At 46.5% G+C, this 18,605-nt stretch overlaps 1 long non-coding RNA gene across 1 annotated transcript; it reads left to right on the plus strand.

The window, feature by feature from the left end:
- Positions 1-3,653: 3,653 nt before the first annotated feature.
- LOC122927011 lies at positions 3,654-11,335 on the plus strand. The gene is made up of 3 exons (XR_006387747.1): positions 3,654-3,773; positions 10,299-10,335; positions 11,030-11,335. It is a non-coding gene; the product is annotated as an uncharacterized LOC122927011 (long non-coding RNA).
- The last annotated feature ends 7,270 nt before the right edge of the window (positions 11,336-18,605 follow it).

Below are 18,605 nucleotides of genomic sequence, written 5' to 3' on the forward strand. Positions count from 1 at the left end.
AGAGGATAGGGGAGGGCAGAGGCCAACTGCACTCTGACCAGATGCCAGCTCTTCTGCTGGGGTAGCCTGTGGGGAGTCAGCCTCTAGACAAGAGGATAGGGGAGGGCAGAGGCCAACTGCGCTCTGCCCAGATGCCAGTTCTTACGCTGGGATGGGGTCAGGGAATCCTGCCCCCAGGACCTTGTCGCGGATCAGCTGTGGAGAGGAGGGATCATTTACCTCCTCCTCCTGGCATTCCTGTGGGGTTGGTGGGGGATCCGTACCGGCAGTCCAGCATCCCAGTAGGCCTGGTGCAGAGACCGCGGTCCCATCTGCACCATCAGAGTTAGGGGTGCTGTCCCTCTGTGGTTGGGGAGAGAGACCAGTTGTCTCCTCTCCCTTTAAGTTACACTGCCTCTGGGTAATGGAGACGATGCTCTCCTCTCCCTGCAAAACATACTGCCGATGGGGAGCAGGACCGACTGTCCCTACTCCATGAAACTCAGGTTGCCGTTGGGGATCTGGGCCGACCACCCAGCATCCCTGTAGGGCCGGTGGAGAGACCTCGGTCCCATCTCCAATTGCCATATGGGGTTCCCCCCAGGACCAGTCTATGAGGTCCCCTACCTCCACTGCTGGTACTGAAGCAGGTGATACTTCCGTCGGGTCTTTCCAGCTGTAGGGTTGTAGGTCTAGGACTGCCACCCAGCTCTCTGGCAGTGTATATTGGGGCCGAATTGAGCTGAAGAAGTATTGGTAATCCTGCTCCAGCTCCCACTCTATTGTCACTAGAGATGCCAGGTCTTGTCTCACCTCTCTCGCTGTAGCCCAATCATGCATAGCCTCCCTGTAGTCATAGATATCCCAGAACCGGGACTCTCCAGCATCTCTGAACTCCGGTTCTGCGAAGGCCTCAAACAGGCCAGGGCCATCATAATCCTCACCCTCGGGTCTGTCGTGCTCAGCCATCCAGGGGGAGTGCCGAATCACATACCACCAGAGTGCCTGGTAGGCATTGTCTAGCCAAAGCTCCTCCCATACCAGGCTCTCGAGTTCTGTCACCCACTCATCCAGGGGCTTCACTCCCAGAAGGAGCATTTGCAGGGCTGCTCGCATCCGCAACTGCTGCTCCTCACTGGAGAGACTCTCGCCCCGCCAACGCTGTACATCTTCCAGGGCCTCATGCCAGACACCTTTCCGTACTGCATCCCTCCAGTCCGGGTCATCCTCCTCCTCGTAGTGGAATGCTGTCCGAAGAGTAGCCGATTCCATCCTTCTGTAGCCAGGGGCGCTGTACGGATACTAGCGTTGCCCTCAATTTTGTAAATCCACGAACGGTGTCTCCGACATGCTTCTCCTCTCACTAGGACACCATCCCACTGCTTGCCACCAATGTAACGGATCTCCTGGCACTCCAACCGGGTACCTCCATCGATGGATGCTCCTAGTGCTTCCCGGAGACTCCAAGCACTCCACTTGACACCGTAAGCACTGCAGACCCCACGAACCACCGAAGCGTGGTTGAAGTCTCACCGTCTCCTACTCACCCTGGACCTACGACAAGGCTCCAGGCTCCAGTGGGTGAACCTCTCCTAAATCCAGAGAGCAGGAACAGCTCTTTTACAAGAGCTAGGAGTTATAGCCAGGGGAGTATAACAAATCTTTAGCGTATAGCAATCCCCAGTGTCGATCAGTTACCCAAACACCAGCCTCAACATGATGAAGGGTAAAACAGGAACTCTTTATTGAACACACAAGCATTGACTTATATGCACATTTTCCAACAAGGGTACCACCCCCGTGGACCTGGTTGGGAACTGAGGACATGACATAGAAGCCAATCCTTTACAGTTTAAACACAAAAACTAACCCTATTCAACAAACACAATGGCATTGTCTGTGACGCAATTAACAAACACAACATGCAAACAGACATCTTCACCCCCTCCATAATGAATAAACGGGGACAGTGGAGACACATGTGATGAGATTACCTCCTGAGTGTATCATATGGTGATCTACTCATCTAGGAGTCGGCTGCTATTATAATCAACTATCTTAATCCCATCACTAACACAATCAGTGGGAGTCTCAGTGCAGAGTTAACCCTTTTTGTGTTGCTGAATCCACACCATGGCTTTTTAATGGGCAATAGGAAATATGTGGCATATAAATTACACACATAAATCAGGGTTCATAGTTCCTTGTAACCCCAAAAGGTCTTAGGGGGTCTCCATAGTTCTCGGTCCATAGTCTGTAGGAAGGAGGCTGGCCCTCAGGCTTCTCCAGCAGCCCCAGTGACGGTTCAGTCCGTCACAGTGACCTCCACAGTACCCTGTCTCAAAAGCGATTTCCACAATAACCCCTTTAACAGTAACCTCCACAGCGTCCGCCACTTAAACAGCCTGCCCTTTATTTGTGACCCCCACAGTACCAGTCTCGTTAACAGTGATTTCCATAATAACCCGCCCCCTTAGCAATGACCTCCATTGAGCCCTTAAAATGTGACCTTCATAACACCCCACCCTCTTAACACTGACCTCTATAGCAGACCGTCCCCTTAACTGTGATCTCCACCGTTCCCTGCCCCCTTAACAGAGACCTTCACAGCGCCCACCACTTTAACAGTGACTGCCACAGTACCTTGCTCCCTTGACAATGACCTCCACAGTACCCTGCTACCTTAAAAGTGACCCCAACAGAGGCTGCCCCTTTAATAGTGAACTCCACAGTCCCCTGCCCCCTTAACAGTAACCTCCACAGTGTCCACCCCTTTAACAGTGACCTCCACAGCACCTGCCCCTTTAACAGTGACCTGCACAGTGGCCGCCCCTTTATTAGTGACCTCCACAGTACTCAATCTCCTTAACAGTGATTTCCACAAAAACCTGCCCTCTTAACAGTTAATTCTACAGCACTCTGCCCCTTAACACTGACCTCCAAAGCGGACCCTCCCCTTAACTGTGACCTCCACAGCAGCATGCCCCCTTAACTGTGACCTCCACAGCACTCCGCTCCCTTAACAGTGTCGTCCACAGCACCCTGCCCCTTTAAAGGTGACCTACAGCAGTGAAGAAAAATGACTGGGTTGTGATTGAAACCTGGTGTAAAACTGTGTGCATGTAAAAACTGAAGGACCTGAGAGCTTCTATTGGCTGATAAGGGTCATGTGACCATGTGTATGGCAGTAGGGATATGAGTGAAAAACCTGCAGGCTTCTATTGGCTAATGCAGGTCATGTGATGGTACCATATTTGCATTTTTGGGAATATCTCAGGAACGGTACGTCATAGAGAACCCGGTCTAAAACCTTCCCGGACACCTGATGTACCTATGTGCCAAATTAGGTGCAGATCGGTCCAGTCGTTTGGTTGCGCATAAAGAACAGACAGAAACTAATTTTTATATATAAGAGATACAGCAGTCTACTGATATGCGAGGTACATATCAGTACACTCAGAGGCGCTGCTAGGGTAAAATATTTGGGGCCTGGGCCACTGATGTTTTGTCCCAGGCCCCAAATGTCCTTCCTGCCAGCTAGATACAACTGTATTGCCGTCCTCGGGACAGCAATACAATTGAATCGGTAGCGGCTAAACTCCGTACAGGAAACGGACCTCCTGACGTCACTGTGTCACGTGACATTCTCTTGTCACTTGACTCTGAACCAGCAGCGCAGCGGCAGCTTGAATAGAAAGGTTGGAAGCTGGAGAGCTCAGGCTGTTTGCAGAGCGGGTCAGGGATGGCTGCTCTTAACTCATAGACGGGGGAGAGAGTGTCTGTCAGTGCTGGAGGTACATGTGTGTGCTGTGGACGTGCTGAGGGGAGGGGGGTCGACAACTGTATGCTGTGTGAGACTGTATGCAGAGGTGGGGGCATTGTAATATTGTGTGGGGGGGCTGTGTAATATTGTATGCGGGGGGGTGTTGTGTAATATCTTATGCAGAGAGGGGGGAGGTGGCCGTGTAATATTGTATGCATTGTCGTGTAATACTGTATGCAGACGGGGCCCATTTAATCTTGTATGCGGGGGGGGGGGGGGGGGGGTTCCCGTTTAATATTGTATGCAGAGGGGGAGAGTCGTTTAATGTTGCATGCAGATGGGGGGAGGGGGGTGGCTACATAATGTGTGCGGGGGGGGGGGGGTCGTGTAATATTGTATGCAGAGGGAGGCGGTGCTGTGTAATTTAGTATGCAGAGGAGGGGTGCTTTGTAATTTTGTATACGGGGGGTTGTTGTAGTTCATTTCTGGGGAGCAGACTCCAATACCTAGGTGAAAAACTGAGTCATTAACATCTTCCCAAAATTAAAAAACATAACTAAAAAAGTAAACATCATAGCTATTACTGCATGCAAAAACACCTATAATATTAAAATTACGCGGCATGGAAGGGGTTAAACGGCTGACATCTGTGTGATGATGTCAGCCGTTTCCAGCAGAGTGTCAGCAATGTGCTGACACTCTGCTTTACAAGCTCGGCCATCCTGATAGAGGGGGCGGGCGGAAGATCGCGCGACTCCCCGCCCCCAGCACTGCCCGCACCTCCCCCCCCCCTTCCCCCCGCACAGCCCGCCGGCACATCACAAAGAGGGCTGCAGGGGGTGGGTTAAACATTTAAAAAAAAGCATTTTCAAGTTCCTGATCCCCGCAGTCACTGACCGCGGGGATCAGAAACTTCCAAAAGCGCTGCAAACCACAGGTCTGAATTGACCTGCGGTTTGCAGCGATCACCGATACGGGGGGGTCACAGGACCCCCCTCGGCATTGACCCAGGGTGCCTGGCAGGCACCCAGTTCCGATCACCGCCCGCCACGCGGCTGTGATCGGAACTACACAGGGCTGGCCTGTACGTCCTGTGTCCTTAAGTACCAGGACATCAGGGTGTACAGGTACGCCCTGTGTCCATAAGAGGTTAATAATGTTTGATTGCAACATTGAATGCATTTACCTGGCGGCATCAGCGATACCCAGAACATTGCCATCGTGTGCGGAAGAAAAAAAGAGAGACCAGGCGGCATCATATACAGTATGTCAAAGTATTAAAAATACTAATAATCAATAAAAAAAAACTAGAGATGAGTGAATCGAAGTTGATGAAGTAGAATTTTATCCGAATTTCAGGAAAAATTCGATTTGCACCGAATCCGAATTTCCTCACGCTTTGTGGTAATGAATCGCATTTTTTCCTAAAATGGCTGCTGCACGTGTGAGGACATGGAGCAAGGAACTCTGGGAAGGTGGGATCAGCCATAATACCATGCATGCAGCCAATCAGCAGCCAGCCAGCCCTGTGATGTCACAGCCCTATAAATAGCCTAAGCCATCTTGGATTGTGCCATTTTCCAGTGTACTTAGTGCAGGGAGAGATGTCAGCAGGCGCTAGGGACAGTGCTAGGAAAGACTTTATTGTGCTAAAAAAAAAAAGATTTACAAGTTCAGGGAAAGATTATTTAAGGTGTAAGGAAAGGCTAGGGAGGAATCATTCCACAGCATTCAAGTATAAAAGGGTTCAGTAGGGGAGGTTACAGCCTGCGTAATAGGAACAATCCTATTACACCTTGCTGCACTGACTGGAAATCCAAATTCCCATCATACAGCTCTGTAATTCCAGCAAACCGTTCTTGTTATTAGGGTGCAAGTGCTGTTTGATGCAGCCATTAACAGGGTTTATTACAAGGAAATATTTATATGTCTTATTTGCTCTTGTGCAGTGCAGTTATATGTTCTAAATCATTTTTTTAGCTTGTATTAGTGGAAAAAGGGGCTTATTAGCCATTGTGTGGTGAAGCGAAAATTACAGCCCTTTTTGGCGTGTATTAGTGGCACAAAATGTTTTTTTATTTACCGTTCAGCGGTGCAGTTATATGTACTAAAGCCCTTTTTGTCTTGTATAAGTGGAAAAAAGAAAAATGTATTTGCCGTTCAGCGGTGCAGTTTTATGTTCTAAAGCCCTTTTTGTCGTGTATTAGTGGCAAAAGAAAAATATATTTGCCGTTCAGCGGTGCAGTTATATGTTCTAAAGACTTTTGTGAAGTGTATAAGTAGGGAAAGAAAAATATATTTGCCATTCAGCGATGCAGTTATATGTTCTAAATCCTTTTGTGTAGTGTATAAGTGGGAAAAAAAAATAAGGGCCTATTTGCCATTCAGCGGTGCTGTTATATGTTCTAAAGCCCTTTTTTGCGTGTATTAGTGGCACAAAAAAAGTATTTTCCATTGTGTGGTGAAGTGAGAAAATTACAGCTCTTTATGGCGTGTATTAGTGGAAAAAAAAGGCATATTAGCCGTTGTGTGGGGAAGAGAGAAAATTACAGACTTTTTTGGGGTGTTTTAATTTCCTTTTTATTTGCTTATCTGATCTAACAGTATGTCCGCCAGAGAAGTGCCAGGCCCTGCACAGAGGAGTGGCAGAGGCCTAAATGTTTTGGCGCAGGCACTGGTCGCAGAAGAGTAAGGGGGCGTAGCAGCAGGAGTCGCAGCAAGAGCTCCCGGTGTCATCTAGCGGTCGTGTCTTGACCAGCATCTCAGCGGTTCTTGAATGGTTGACTTGGTCATCCACTTCGTCCCAAGTGACATCAGACACCCCCAGCCAAGAGTCAGTGGGTTCATCAGAAACAACCCTTAGTTGGCATGGCCTGGGAGCAGGCCCTGTGCCCTCACCTGTCCTCAACCTGCCTCTGTCCTTTTCTGATCCCTCAGCCAGAGAAGTACTATATGCTGTGGGCTCAGCTCCACTATACAGCGAGGACGCTACTAGAGGACAGTCAGCAGCTACTGGCCAGCCAAGATGTGGAGGAGACATCCGCCGCTTCCTCCGGTAGGCGGGCAAGTAGTGAAGAGGAGAGTGGCATGGGAACTGGTGTTGCGAACGGTCTGGCTCCTGACCCAGAGACTGTTGAGGACATCAGTGACGTGCAGACAGTACTCGATGATGATGTAGCTGATCGCACTTGGGAGCCGGGTGAATTAGAGGCTTCATCATCATTGGGAGGAGAGGGTGGCAGCTTGCCCGTGAGGCAGCGGCGGAGCCAGCAAGTCACTAGCATGGCCGGGAGTCAGCAGGTGGCAGCAGTGGGAGGTCGGAAGCCAAACATGTCCGGGGTAGACCACCCGCTTTGCAGGACCTTACCTGCCCGTAAAAGTAGTGGTGCAGGGTTTCACGGAAGCAGCGGTGGTAGCAGTCAGTCAGTGCGGAGTGTTGGGGGTAAAATCACCTACTCGGCGGTGTGGCCGTTTTTTGTTAAGCCACCGGAGGAGGTGAACATGGCCATTTATAGAATCTGTGGAAAGAAGGTGAAGCGTGGCCAGGGTGCCAATGTTGGCACGACGGCCCTTCTTCAACATATGCAGCGTCACCACAAAGTGGCCTGGGAGAACCGTGGCTCCGATGTGGTGGTCCAGCCTGCTGCAGCAACCGCTGCATGCACCCAGTTTCAGGCAGTCAAGGCTCCACCACCTCTGCCGAAGGGAGCTGTCTGTCCTTCACATCATCTGCTGGTCCTTATGATCCTGCTCCTCCTCGTCAGTCATTCCATCAGCAATCGATCACCAAAGCGATTGCAAAGAGACACCAATATGCGTGCACTCATCCAATGGCCCAATAGCTGAATGTGCTCCTGGCCAAGTTGCTGGTGCTGCAGTCCCTTCTTTTCCAAGTGGTGGACTCTGCACCTTTCAGAGAACTGATGGCTTGTGCCGAGCCGAGGTGGAGAGTCCCAAGCCGTCATTTCTTTGCCAAAAAGGCAGTACCAGCCCTGCACACGTATAGAACAGAGGGTGGGCCAGTCCTTGAGCCTGTCGGTGTCTGCCAAAGTGCATATCCTTTACTGCCCACTGGGTGAATGGTTCCTGCACAGCCACACCAGCAACTTGGCCAGGTGACGCCGCTTCCGCCTCCATGTTCTCACGCCATTGGTCCCGGCGACAATGTCTGCCTTTGTCTCCTCATTCTCACCCGTATCCTCAGCCTCCACTGCAGGGTCACAGTGCCCCTCCTTAATACCACATGTGCAGGGCACGGCTGTGTCACGCTGTTCTGAACCTCGTTTGCCTGGGGAAAAGGAGTCACACAGGGGAGCAACTGCTCCGTGTCCTTCATCAAGAAATCAAATCCTGGCTTTCGCGACAACTCAAAATCAGAACCATAGTGACCGACAATGGGAAGAACATGGTGTCGGCGCTGCGTCAAAGAGGGCTGAGACATGCGCCCTGCATGGCACACGTGTTCAATATGGTTGTCAAGCGGTTCCTGAAGTCTTCCACCCATCTACAAGACATCCTAAAAATGGCCAGGAAATGTTGCATGCACTTCAGCCACTCGTAAACCTCAAAGCACACCCTATTTGAGCTGCAGCTGCAGAACGGCATCCCCCAACATAGGCTGATATGCGATGTTTCCACCCATTGGAATTCCACCCTCCATATGTTGGACCGACTATATGAACAAAGAAAGGCCATAAACGATTTCTTGATGATCCAAGCGGACAGGAGTACTCCCCTGTGTAACTTCGATGTCAGCCAGTGGCAGCTCATGCATGACACCTGCCGTTTGCTCAGGCCCTTTGAGGAGGCCACGCTATTTGTCAGTTGCCAAGACTACGGGATGAACAACGTCATTCCACTGCTTCATGTCCTGGAACAGATGCTGGTAAATCTGGTCGGGGGACTGGAGACGTGGCGCCTAGATCTCATTGCCACATGAGCCCTGTGGGGGCTGAACTGGAGGAGGAGGAGGACATTGGAGCACAAGCAATGTGTAGGGAAATAGGTGGTTTTTATACACAGATGACAGAAGGAGGAGCAGTCAGAGGAGCTACAGGGCGATGAGGAAGACGAGGCAGAGGACCCAGACACACCGTGGCAGTATGCAATGGAGATGGAACCAGGGAGATCCTCCAAGTCACTTGCACAAATGGCCCAATGCATGCTCACTTGCTTGCGTAGTGACAGCCGAATTGTCACCATTTGGCAGAGGGATGACTTCTGGGTCTCCACCTTGTTTGACCCTCACTACCGGTCCAAAATGAGGGCCTTTTTTTTACACACACTGAGAGGGAGGACAAACTGAACTACTATAGAGACATCCTATGTAGTCAGTTGGCTGCTGCCTATGTGCGCCATCGTCCATCCTCTCGCAGGTCTGACCGGAGGGGCCCTCTGCCCTCACATTCCTCTGCCATGGCTGCTGGGGGGGGGGGGGGGGGGTAGGAGCAGTTCCAGCTCCATCAGCAGCAACTTGAGTCTAGAGTCGCTGATGAGCAGCTTTCTTCACCCGCCTAGAGAAAAAAATACTCACCAGCAGCAGCTAGACCTTGAGCAGGACCTGAACCAGCAGGTGCAGGCATACTTGGAGAGCACCCTGTCACTCCACATTGAAGATCCGCTGGACTACTGGGCAGCCAAACTGGATTTGTGGCTGCAACTGGCCAAGTTTGCCATGGAAAAGCTGTCCTGCCCGGCCAATAGTGTGGCATCAGAGCGGGTGTTTAGTGCAGCGGGGGCCATAGTTAACCCAAGGAGAACTCTCCTATCTACCCAAAATGTGGAGAGACTGACCTTTGTCAAGATTAATCAGGCGTGGATCAGCCAGGATTTCCACCCACCAATGCCTGATACATCAGACTAGATCATCCATGGTGCCACATCAACACTTTGAAAAAAGAGACCGATGTCTTCTGGCTACCTGCCTGAGCTACTATTCTGATGCTGCCACTCGCCTGATGCAACACATCTGATGTCAAGTGCTCCTTCTTTTACTCACCATCTTCAGCTGGTACTGGTATTGCCACCCACCTTCCCACTCTGTCACCGGGTCACTCTGTGGTCTCCTGATGCTGCTGCCACCTCCACACTATGTCACCTTGCCACTCTGTGGTCTCCTGATGCTGCTGCCACCTCCACAGTATGTCACCTTGCCACTCTGTGGTTTCCTGATGCTGCTGCCACCTCCACACTATGTCACCTTGCCACTAGATTAGTTATTAGAAGTTACTAGATTAGACATTAGAGGACAGAATCTACTTTTACCTGTTCCATTCCACTTTAATCAAGCAGGGCACACTATTGCACAGTTAAGGTTCCAAGCAGAGGAGGTAACCGATCCAAGAGCCTCAAACTCAGGGAGGCCTATTGGATCCATACCCTTCAGAGCCTTACTCTGAAGGGTATGAATAGAGAATACGAAATACAAAGCCTTTTTTGAAATTTCTTCAATACATTGAGACATACATTCCGTCGGTTGTAGACTGTATAATTGAGATGTCATTCCACTGTATGTTTATACTCACCTGATTTGCACGATTTTGGTTTTCTATTTTAGGCCCACTAACTGTTCCTGGACCTAATGCCACACAAGGGTATCCTTTGGTGCAGTTTTCTTTTTTTTCTTTTCCTCTCCTTCTTTTCTTACCCTCCCCTTCTTTTTCTTTTCTTATATTTCTTTGCTCTTCTTCCCCCCCCCCCTCTTTTTTTCTATTCTTTCTCTTCTTTTTTTCCTTCCGGTTCTTGCTTTCTATTCCCCCCCCCCCCCTCTTTTTCTTCCTTCTCTCCCCATTTTTTTTTTCTCCCTTTTCTTTTTCTTTCCTCAGGTACTTGCTTCCTTCCTCTCCTCCCAGTTGTCCTCCTCCATCTACTCTTTCTCATTACTTTTACTAATTTGCACATTTGTTTTGCTACCCTGGGTGGCTTGTTACATATTCCCCCTTTCTCCTTTACTGTTTTGCCATTTCTCTGCTGTGGCTTAATTCTTATTCTCTTCTCTTGCTGCTATCATGGGCTTCAATCACTTCTGGTGGGTGGAACGCAACTTCCGGTAATTGTGCGTTCCGGCCCCCGGCCACTTCCGGAATATGGAACGCAAAGCGCTACCTCCTCCTAGTCTTTTGGTGTCATATACCCTCTAATATACCTCCATCATACCCAACTGCGGCATATGTGAGTTATACTACCTCCATGGGCCTTATTGTTAATCTTATTGCTAGTATTTCTCTATATTGTGGCACATTTTCTCCCTGGCGATTTGGTCTTACGTTTTCCTTAAATTTCCTGCAGATATAGATTTAGGGGCACTCCCTCAAGTTAGAGTTCCGCCATATTTTGCCCGATCCATTATTTCTGACCTATTATGAGCCGATGCGCTTTGTTTCTCTTTATGTTTGCTATTTTGTTTTACCTTTTACTTCTTATATTTTTTCTGAAGCAAGAGGTTACTTCCATTGGAATATATATTTACATTTATCTCCATTTGCTGTTATTTCTGGTGGCAACTGCATACCAGTCATTGAGTCGATGTACATATTTTTTTTCATTTTTTTTAACCATATGGCTGATATATTCTCAATTTCTCTACTACCAGTGTCTGATGAAGGGCTGCGAGACGAAAATGTTCACAAGTTGATTGTCGCTGTTACTATATTTCTCCAAATAAAAGAAACGCACACTACTAAGAACAAAGTGATATTGCTGTGATCTTTATCTACATTGAAGACGGGGTGGGAACCCTATACTAGGGCTGGCCAACCTGCGGCTCTCCAGCTGTTGCAAAACTACAATTTCCAGCATGCCTAGACTGCTTACAGCCTAGTTCACCTATATGGTTGCACCGGCCCTGATCCCATGTCTTCAAATTGGAGGGAGGTTTTCTTCAGATTCAGGCCATTGGGGCATCGATTTTGGGGATCTTGTCCCAAAGGTTTGAATCACAATCTGAAAATGGATATTTCCTTTTGAAAGAGCTTGTTATAGGAGCCATTTTTTCAGGATCTTTCCATTCTTTAGATATTTACGCCTTACAGTTTGCAGCATTCTCAAAGTGCAGCATTTATAAGTGCATTGGAGATATTCAGGAGGTAATCTGGAGGTGGATACAATCTAAAAAAGTAAGATTTGTTTGTTTAAAATCTTTACCCTCTTTAAAATGGCAGACCTGGTTCTGTGCAGGAATTGTTGTGCTTTTATTTCAGGTTCCACTCTTTGGAGGTTTGGATGCTGTCTGATCTGTAGACAGCTCTCCGTAATGCAGCAGGAAATATCATTTCTGAAATCTGAGATTTGTAAATTAACTGTTAAACAACCTCATGCTGGGAACGTTGCAATGCCACTGCCACAGAGGCTCCCTAGAAATGGAAGATGGGTTACTGCAGGTTCTGGTAGACTTAGAGTTGTGGATAGAAGACATGTCCTATAGCCTGTGGCTCTCCATAATTCATTTCCAGCACTTTCAGAGCGCTAGAGCAACATGGAGGATGGCTCAGGCACAGTGTGTGAGGAACAATCATCAAGACTGCAGCCAAAGACAAAAAGTATAAGGTCAGGACTGATAGTAAGCAGCTGTTGGTGGGCGATTCTATCATAAGAGGTGTGATGTTTGAGGGAAATGGTTTTGTGAGATGTCTCCCTGGTGCTACCGCCAGCAGGGACAGACAACGTATCCTTAATATTGTTAGGCAAGCAAAGCAGGAAAGGGAGGTGGATGTTATTGTCCATCTTGGGACAAATGATCTGGCTTGCAAAGAGGTTTCAAAGGTGAAGGAAGCTTTTCACACACTTGGTAATGATATACAGGAGGTTGCATTGACTGTTTCATTCTCTGCAGTTTTGCCTGTGCATAACCTTCAGCATGACAGGCAGATGCGCATTAAGGAATTCAATGTATGGCTTGGTAAATGGTGTCTGAACCAAGGGTTTGGCTTTGTGTCTCATGTTAGCTCTCGTTGGAATGGAAAAGAACTGTACAAAAAGATGGTTTGCTAAGGAGCATTTAAACTAGGAAAGGGGGGCAAAAGAGTGACAATTCAGCAGTCCGACTGCCCCCCGGAACAATGCCAGAAGATGCCAGTAGCACATAGATTAAGAAATGACAAGCTCAGAGTCTTGTCTACAAATGCTTGCAGTTTAGGGAATAAGATCAATGAACTTGAGTCTATAATGGCATCTGAGAATATAGATTTAGTGGCTGTTACTGAGACATGGTTCAATGGGAGTAATGACTGGCATATAACAATACCAGGGTTCTCTCTATATAGGAAAGACAGGGAAGGCAATAAAGGGGGAGGGGTGGTCCTGTATGTCAAAGATAGCATAAAATCTAATTTAATACAAGCTAGCGAGACCAATTTAGAGTCATTTTGGGTTACGTTGTAGCTTGATAATCATAAGGTAGCTCGTGTAGGTGTGATATATAGACCACCTGGCCAAGTCAAAGAATTAGATTATCTACTAGTTGAGGAAATAGCTAAAATGACATTGAAAGGGGATGTTATCATTATGGGAGACTTTAATCTTCCTAATGTAAACTGGAAAACCAAAATAGCTAGTTCTGCCAGGAGTACAGATATTTTAAATTCCCTACTGGGATTATCTCTACAGCAAGTAGTTGAGGAGCCAACCCGGAAGGAGGCCATTTTAGATTTAGTATTCACAAATGGGAATTTGGTATCTGATATTACTGTAGGGGAAAGCTTGGGATTTAGTGATCACCAGTCAGTGTGGTTTACTATAAGTACAGTGATTGAGTCACACCACACAAAAACAAATGTTTTAGATTTTAGAAAAACTGATCTAAAATTAGATTAGAGGTATACGAGTCCCTATCAGATTGGAACAGTTTCAATGGAGTCCAGGAGAAATGGGACTACTTAAAGGGAACCTGTCACCTGTATTTTGTGTATAGAGCTGAGGACATGGGTTACTAGATGGCCGCTAGCACATCCGCAATACCCAGTCCCCATAGCTCTGTGTGCTTTTATTGTGTAAAAAAAACGATTTGATACATATGCAAATTAACCTGAGATGAGTCCTGTATGTGAGATGAGTCAGGGACAGGACTCATCTCAGGTTAATTTGCATATGTATCAAATAGTTTTTTTTACACAATAAAAGCACACAGAGCTATAGGGACTGGGTATTGCGGATGTGCTAGCGGCGATCTAGCAACCCATGTCCTCAGCTCTATACACAAAATCCCGGTGACAGGTTCCCTTTAAAAGTGGCACTATTGAAGGCAGTCAGTAAAAGCAAAAAAAAGGAAGAAACCACTGTGGTACTCAGCAGAAGTGGCCAAAATCATTAAAAACAAAAAGATAGCATTTAGTAATTATAAAAAAATTAAAAAAACGAGGATGACAGGGAAATTTATAAGATTAGGCAGAGAGAGGCCAAGCAAGTTATAAGAGCTTCTAAAGCACAGGCAGAAGAGAAATTAGCTCAGTCTGTGAAACAAGGTGATAAGACATTCTTCAGATACATAAATGAAAAAAGGAAACTAAAACAATGAATTACCAAATTAAAAACAAAAGAAGGGAGGTATATGGAAGAAGATAAAGAACTAGCTGACTGCCTCAATGAATACTTCTGTTCAGTTTTTACAAAAGAAAATGAATAAAAAGGACCCCAGTTAGGGAGGAAGACTAATTAATCTTTTGATGCATGTGTCTTTACAGAGGAAGAGGTTTCGTCCCAAAAGATTGGAAATTAGCAAATGTTGTGCCCATTCACAAGAAAAGTAGTAGGGAGGAATCGGGCAACTATAGGCCAGTAAGCCTGACATCAATAGTGGGGAAATTAATGGAAACCATACTTAAGTAGAGGATTGTGGAACATCTAAAATCCCATGGATTGAAGGATGAAAAACAGCATGAGTTTACTTCAGGGTGATCATGTCAAACTAATCTTAGTGATTTTTTTTTTTATTGGGTGACTAAAATAATAGATGGCGGAGGTGCAGTAGACATCGCTTATCTAGACTTTAGTAAGGCTTTTGATACTGTCCCACATAGATGTCTTTTAAATAAATTGCAGTCTTTGGGCTTGGACTCCCATATTGTTGAATGGATTAGGCAGTGGCTGAGGGACAGGCAACAGAGGGTTGTAGTCAATAGAGTATATTCAAACCATGGTCTTGTTACCAGTGGGGTACCTCAGGGATCTGTTCTGGGACCCATATTGTGTAATATCTTTATCAGCGAAATTGCAGAAGGCCTCGATGGTAAGGTGTGTCTTTTTGCTGATGACACACAGATTTGTAACAGAGTTGATGTTCCTGGAGGGATACACCAAATGGAAAAGGATTTAGGAAAACTAGAGGAATGGTCAAAAATCTTACAACTATAACGTAATGTTAATAAGTGCAAGATAATGCACCTGGGGCGTAAAAACCCAAGAGCAGAATATAAAATCAGTGATACAGTCCTAACCTCAGTATCTGAGGAAAGGGATTTAGGGGTCATTATTTCAGAAGACTTAAAGGTAGGTAGACAATGTCATAGAGCAGCAGGAAAGGCTAGCAGAATGCTTGGGTGTATAGGGAGAGGCATTACCAGTAGAAAGAGGGAGGTGCTCATGCCGCTCTACAGAGCACTAGTGAGACCTCATTTGGAGTATTGTGCTAAGTACTGTAGACCATATCTCCAGAAAGAGATTGATACTTTGGAGAGAGTTCAGAGAAGAGCTACTAAACTGGTACATGGATTGCACGATAAAACTTACCAGGAAAGTCTAAAGGACCTTAACATGTATAGCTTGGAAGAAAGACGAGACACAGGGGATATGATAGAAACTTTTAAATACATAAAGGGAATCAACAAGGTAAAAGAGGAGAGAATATTTAAAAGAAGAAAAACTGCTACAAGAGGACATTGTTTTAAATTAGAGGGGCAAAGGTTTAAAAGTAATATCAGGAAGTATTACTTTACTGAGAGAGTAGTGGATGCATGGAATAGCCTTCCTGCAGAAGTGGTAGCTGCAAATACAGTGAAGTAGTTTAAGCATGTATGGGATAGGCTTAAGGCCATCCTTCATACAGTCCTGATCAAAAGTTTAAGACCACTTGAAAAATGGCAAAAAATCATATTTAGCATGGCTGGATCTTAACAAGGTTCCAAGTAGAGCTTCAACATGCAACAAGAAGAAATGGGAGTGATACAATACATTTTTTGAGCATTCAATTTAATGAAAACAATGATAAAACTAAAACAGGCTGTTTTTCAGCTGATCAAAAGTTTAGGACCACACCTCCAAAAAAAAAACTAAACCCCCCCAAAACAGAAATCAAACTTCCAAACATGAACTCAGTAATTAGTAGCTCTACCGTTATTGTTTTGGCATGCTTGATGCAAGCATTTCCATGAGGTGAGTGGGAACATTTCTCCAAGTGGAGAAGACGGCCGCACGAAGGCCATCTACTGTCTGGAACTGTTGTCCCTTTTTGTAAACTTCCCTTGCCATCCATCCCCAAAGGCTCTCAATTGGATGTAGATTAGGGGAACACACACGATGGGCCAAAAGAGTGATGTTATTCTCCTGGAAGAAGTCCCTTGTCCTGCGGGCATTGTGTACTGTAGCGTTGTCCTGTTGAAAAACCCAGTTGTTACCACACAGACAAGGGCCCTCATCATGAGGAATGCTCTCGGCAACATCTGGACATAGCCAGCGGCCGTTTGACGCCCCTGCACTTCCTGAAGCTCCATTGTTCCACTGAAGGAAAAAGCACCCCAGACCATTATGGCGCCCCCTCCACTGTGGCGCGTAGAAAACATCTCAGGTGGGATCTGCTTGTCATGCCAGTAACGTTGGAAACCATCAGGACCATCAAGGTTAAACTTTTTCTCATCAGAGAATAAAACTTTCTTTCACCTTTTGAATGTCCCATGTTTGGTGCTCTCTTGCAAAGTCCAAACGAGCAGTTCTGTGGCGTTCAAGGAGGCGAGGTCTTTGAAGACGTTTTTTGTTTTTGAAGCCATTCAGTCTCAGATGCCGTCTGATGGTTATGGGGCTGCAGTCAGCACCAGTAAGGGCCTTAATTTGGGTCGAGGATCGTCCAGTGTCTTGACGGACAGCCAATTGGATCCTCCGGCTCAGTGCTGATGACATTTTTTGGGGGTCTTCCACTTGACTTTTTTGTTCCATAACCCTCAGGATCAATTAAGAAATTCCAAATAACTGTCTTACTGCGTCCCACCTCAGCAGCGATGGCGCGCTGTGAGAGACCCTGCTTATGCAGTTCAACAACCCGACCACGTTCAAAAAGGGAGAGTTTTTTTGCCTTTGCCATCACAACGTGTGACTACCTGACAGAAAATGACAATGAATCCACATCTTTGCACAGATTTGGCCTTTTAAAAGGCACGTAGTCCTAAAATTTGGATCAGCTGAAAAATAGCCTGTTTCAGGTTGATCGTTATTTTCAATTAATCGAATGCTCAAAAAATATCACTCTCATTTCTTATTGTTGCATGTTGAAGCTCTACTTGGAACCTTGTTAAGATCCAACAATGTAAAATATGACTTTTGATCAGGACTGTATAAGATAGGGCCAGGGGCTATTCATAGTATTCAGTATATTGGGCAGACTAGATGGGCCAAATGGTTCTTATCTGCCAACACATTCTGTAAGTTATTATGAATAGGGAAGACATGTCTTCTTCTCTCCTCTAATCCAGTGTTTCCCAACCAGTGTGCCTCCAGCTGTTGCAAAACGACAACTCCCAGCATGCCTGGACAGCCTTTGGCTGTGCGGGCATGCTGGGAGTTGTAGTTTTGCAACAGCTGGAGGCACACTGGTTGGGAAACACTGCTCTAATCTATGAAACATTTGATCCTGAATAGTATGACACTCCTTAGAATCTTCTAAATTCATAGTGGCCCTTAGGCCTCTTTCACACGGGCGTTGAGGGAAAATGTGCGGGTGCGTTGCGGGAACATGCGCTATTTTTCCGCGCGAGTGCAAAACATTGTAATGCGTTTTGCACTCTCGTGAGAAAAATCGGCATGTTTGGTACCCAAACCCGAACTGCTTGGGATCGGTGTTCTGTAGATCGTATTATTTTCCCTTATAACATGGTTATAAGGGAAAATAATAGCATTCTGAATACAGAATGCATAGTAAAATAGCCCTGCAGCTATGGTGCCTGCTTCTCTCATGTTTAAAGACCTGACTTCCACTGTACATGAGGTCTGGAAGGGATTAATCCTGCTGGTCTACCCTAAGAATACATCATCAATATTTGATCAACAGGGAAGTGCAACACCCTACCACAGTGCAGTAGCTCCAGAACTTCACAGCTCTGTCCATTGTGTAGTGGGCAGATCTGGTTCCTATAGTGCTGCTCTTAGTGAAGTGGGAGCAGCACTACAGTGAGCAGCCCTGTCCGCTACACAACGGAGGGAGTTATTTAGTTCTGGAGCTACTGCAGAAGAGCGGATCGGTGAGGTACAGGGTACCAGATCAGGTATAGAGGGTCTATCCTGAGGATTTTCTCACTGACCCATAGTCAGTAACAAAATACCAATATGTGAATAAACACATTAAAATCAAATCGGAAAATGCAGACAGCACAGGTCAGTGAAAAACAGAAATGTCAATGAGGCCTTAGGCTATAGACGTGACAAAGATTACTGTAACACCCAGTTGTCAGTGTATTTATACATATTCAGGAGGAATAACAGAGGAACGACAACACAGAGGTTTGAGAAAAGATGTTCAAGAGCCGTCATTTCTTTGGGAATACAGGAAAGCCCTATTGCCTAAACCAACACGCAAGAGCGGTGACACTGCGTTATGACTGGTGCAGGGTAGGACATGCGTGACAAAGGTTATTTAAGCCAAAACGTTGCACCCAGATTAAATTCC

Source organism: Bufo gargarizans, chromosome 2 (genome assembly GCF_014858855.1).
Source record: "Bufo gargarizans isolate SCDJY-AF-19 chromosome 2, ASM1485885v1, whole genome shotgun sequence".
Taxonomy (NCBI): domain Eukaryota; kingdom Metazoa; phylum Chordata; class Amphibia; order Anura; family Bufonidae; genus Bufo; species Bufo gargarizans.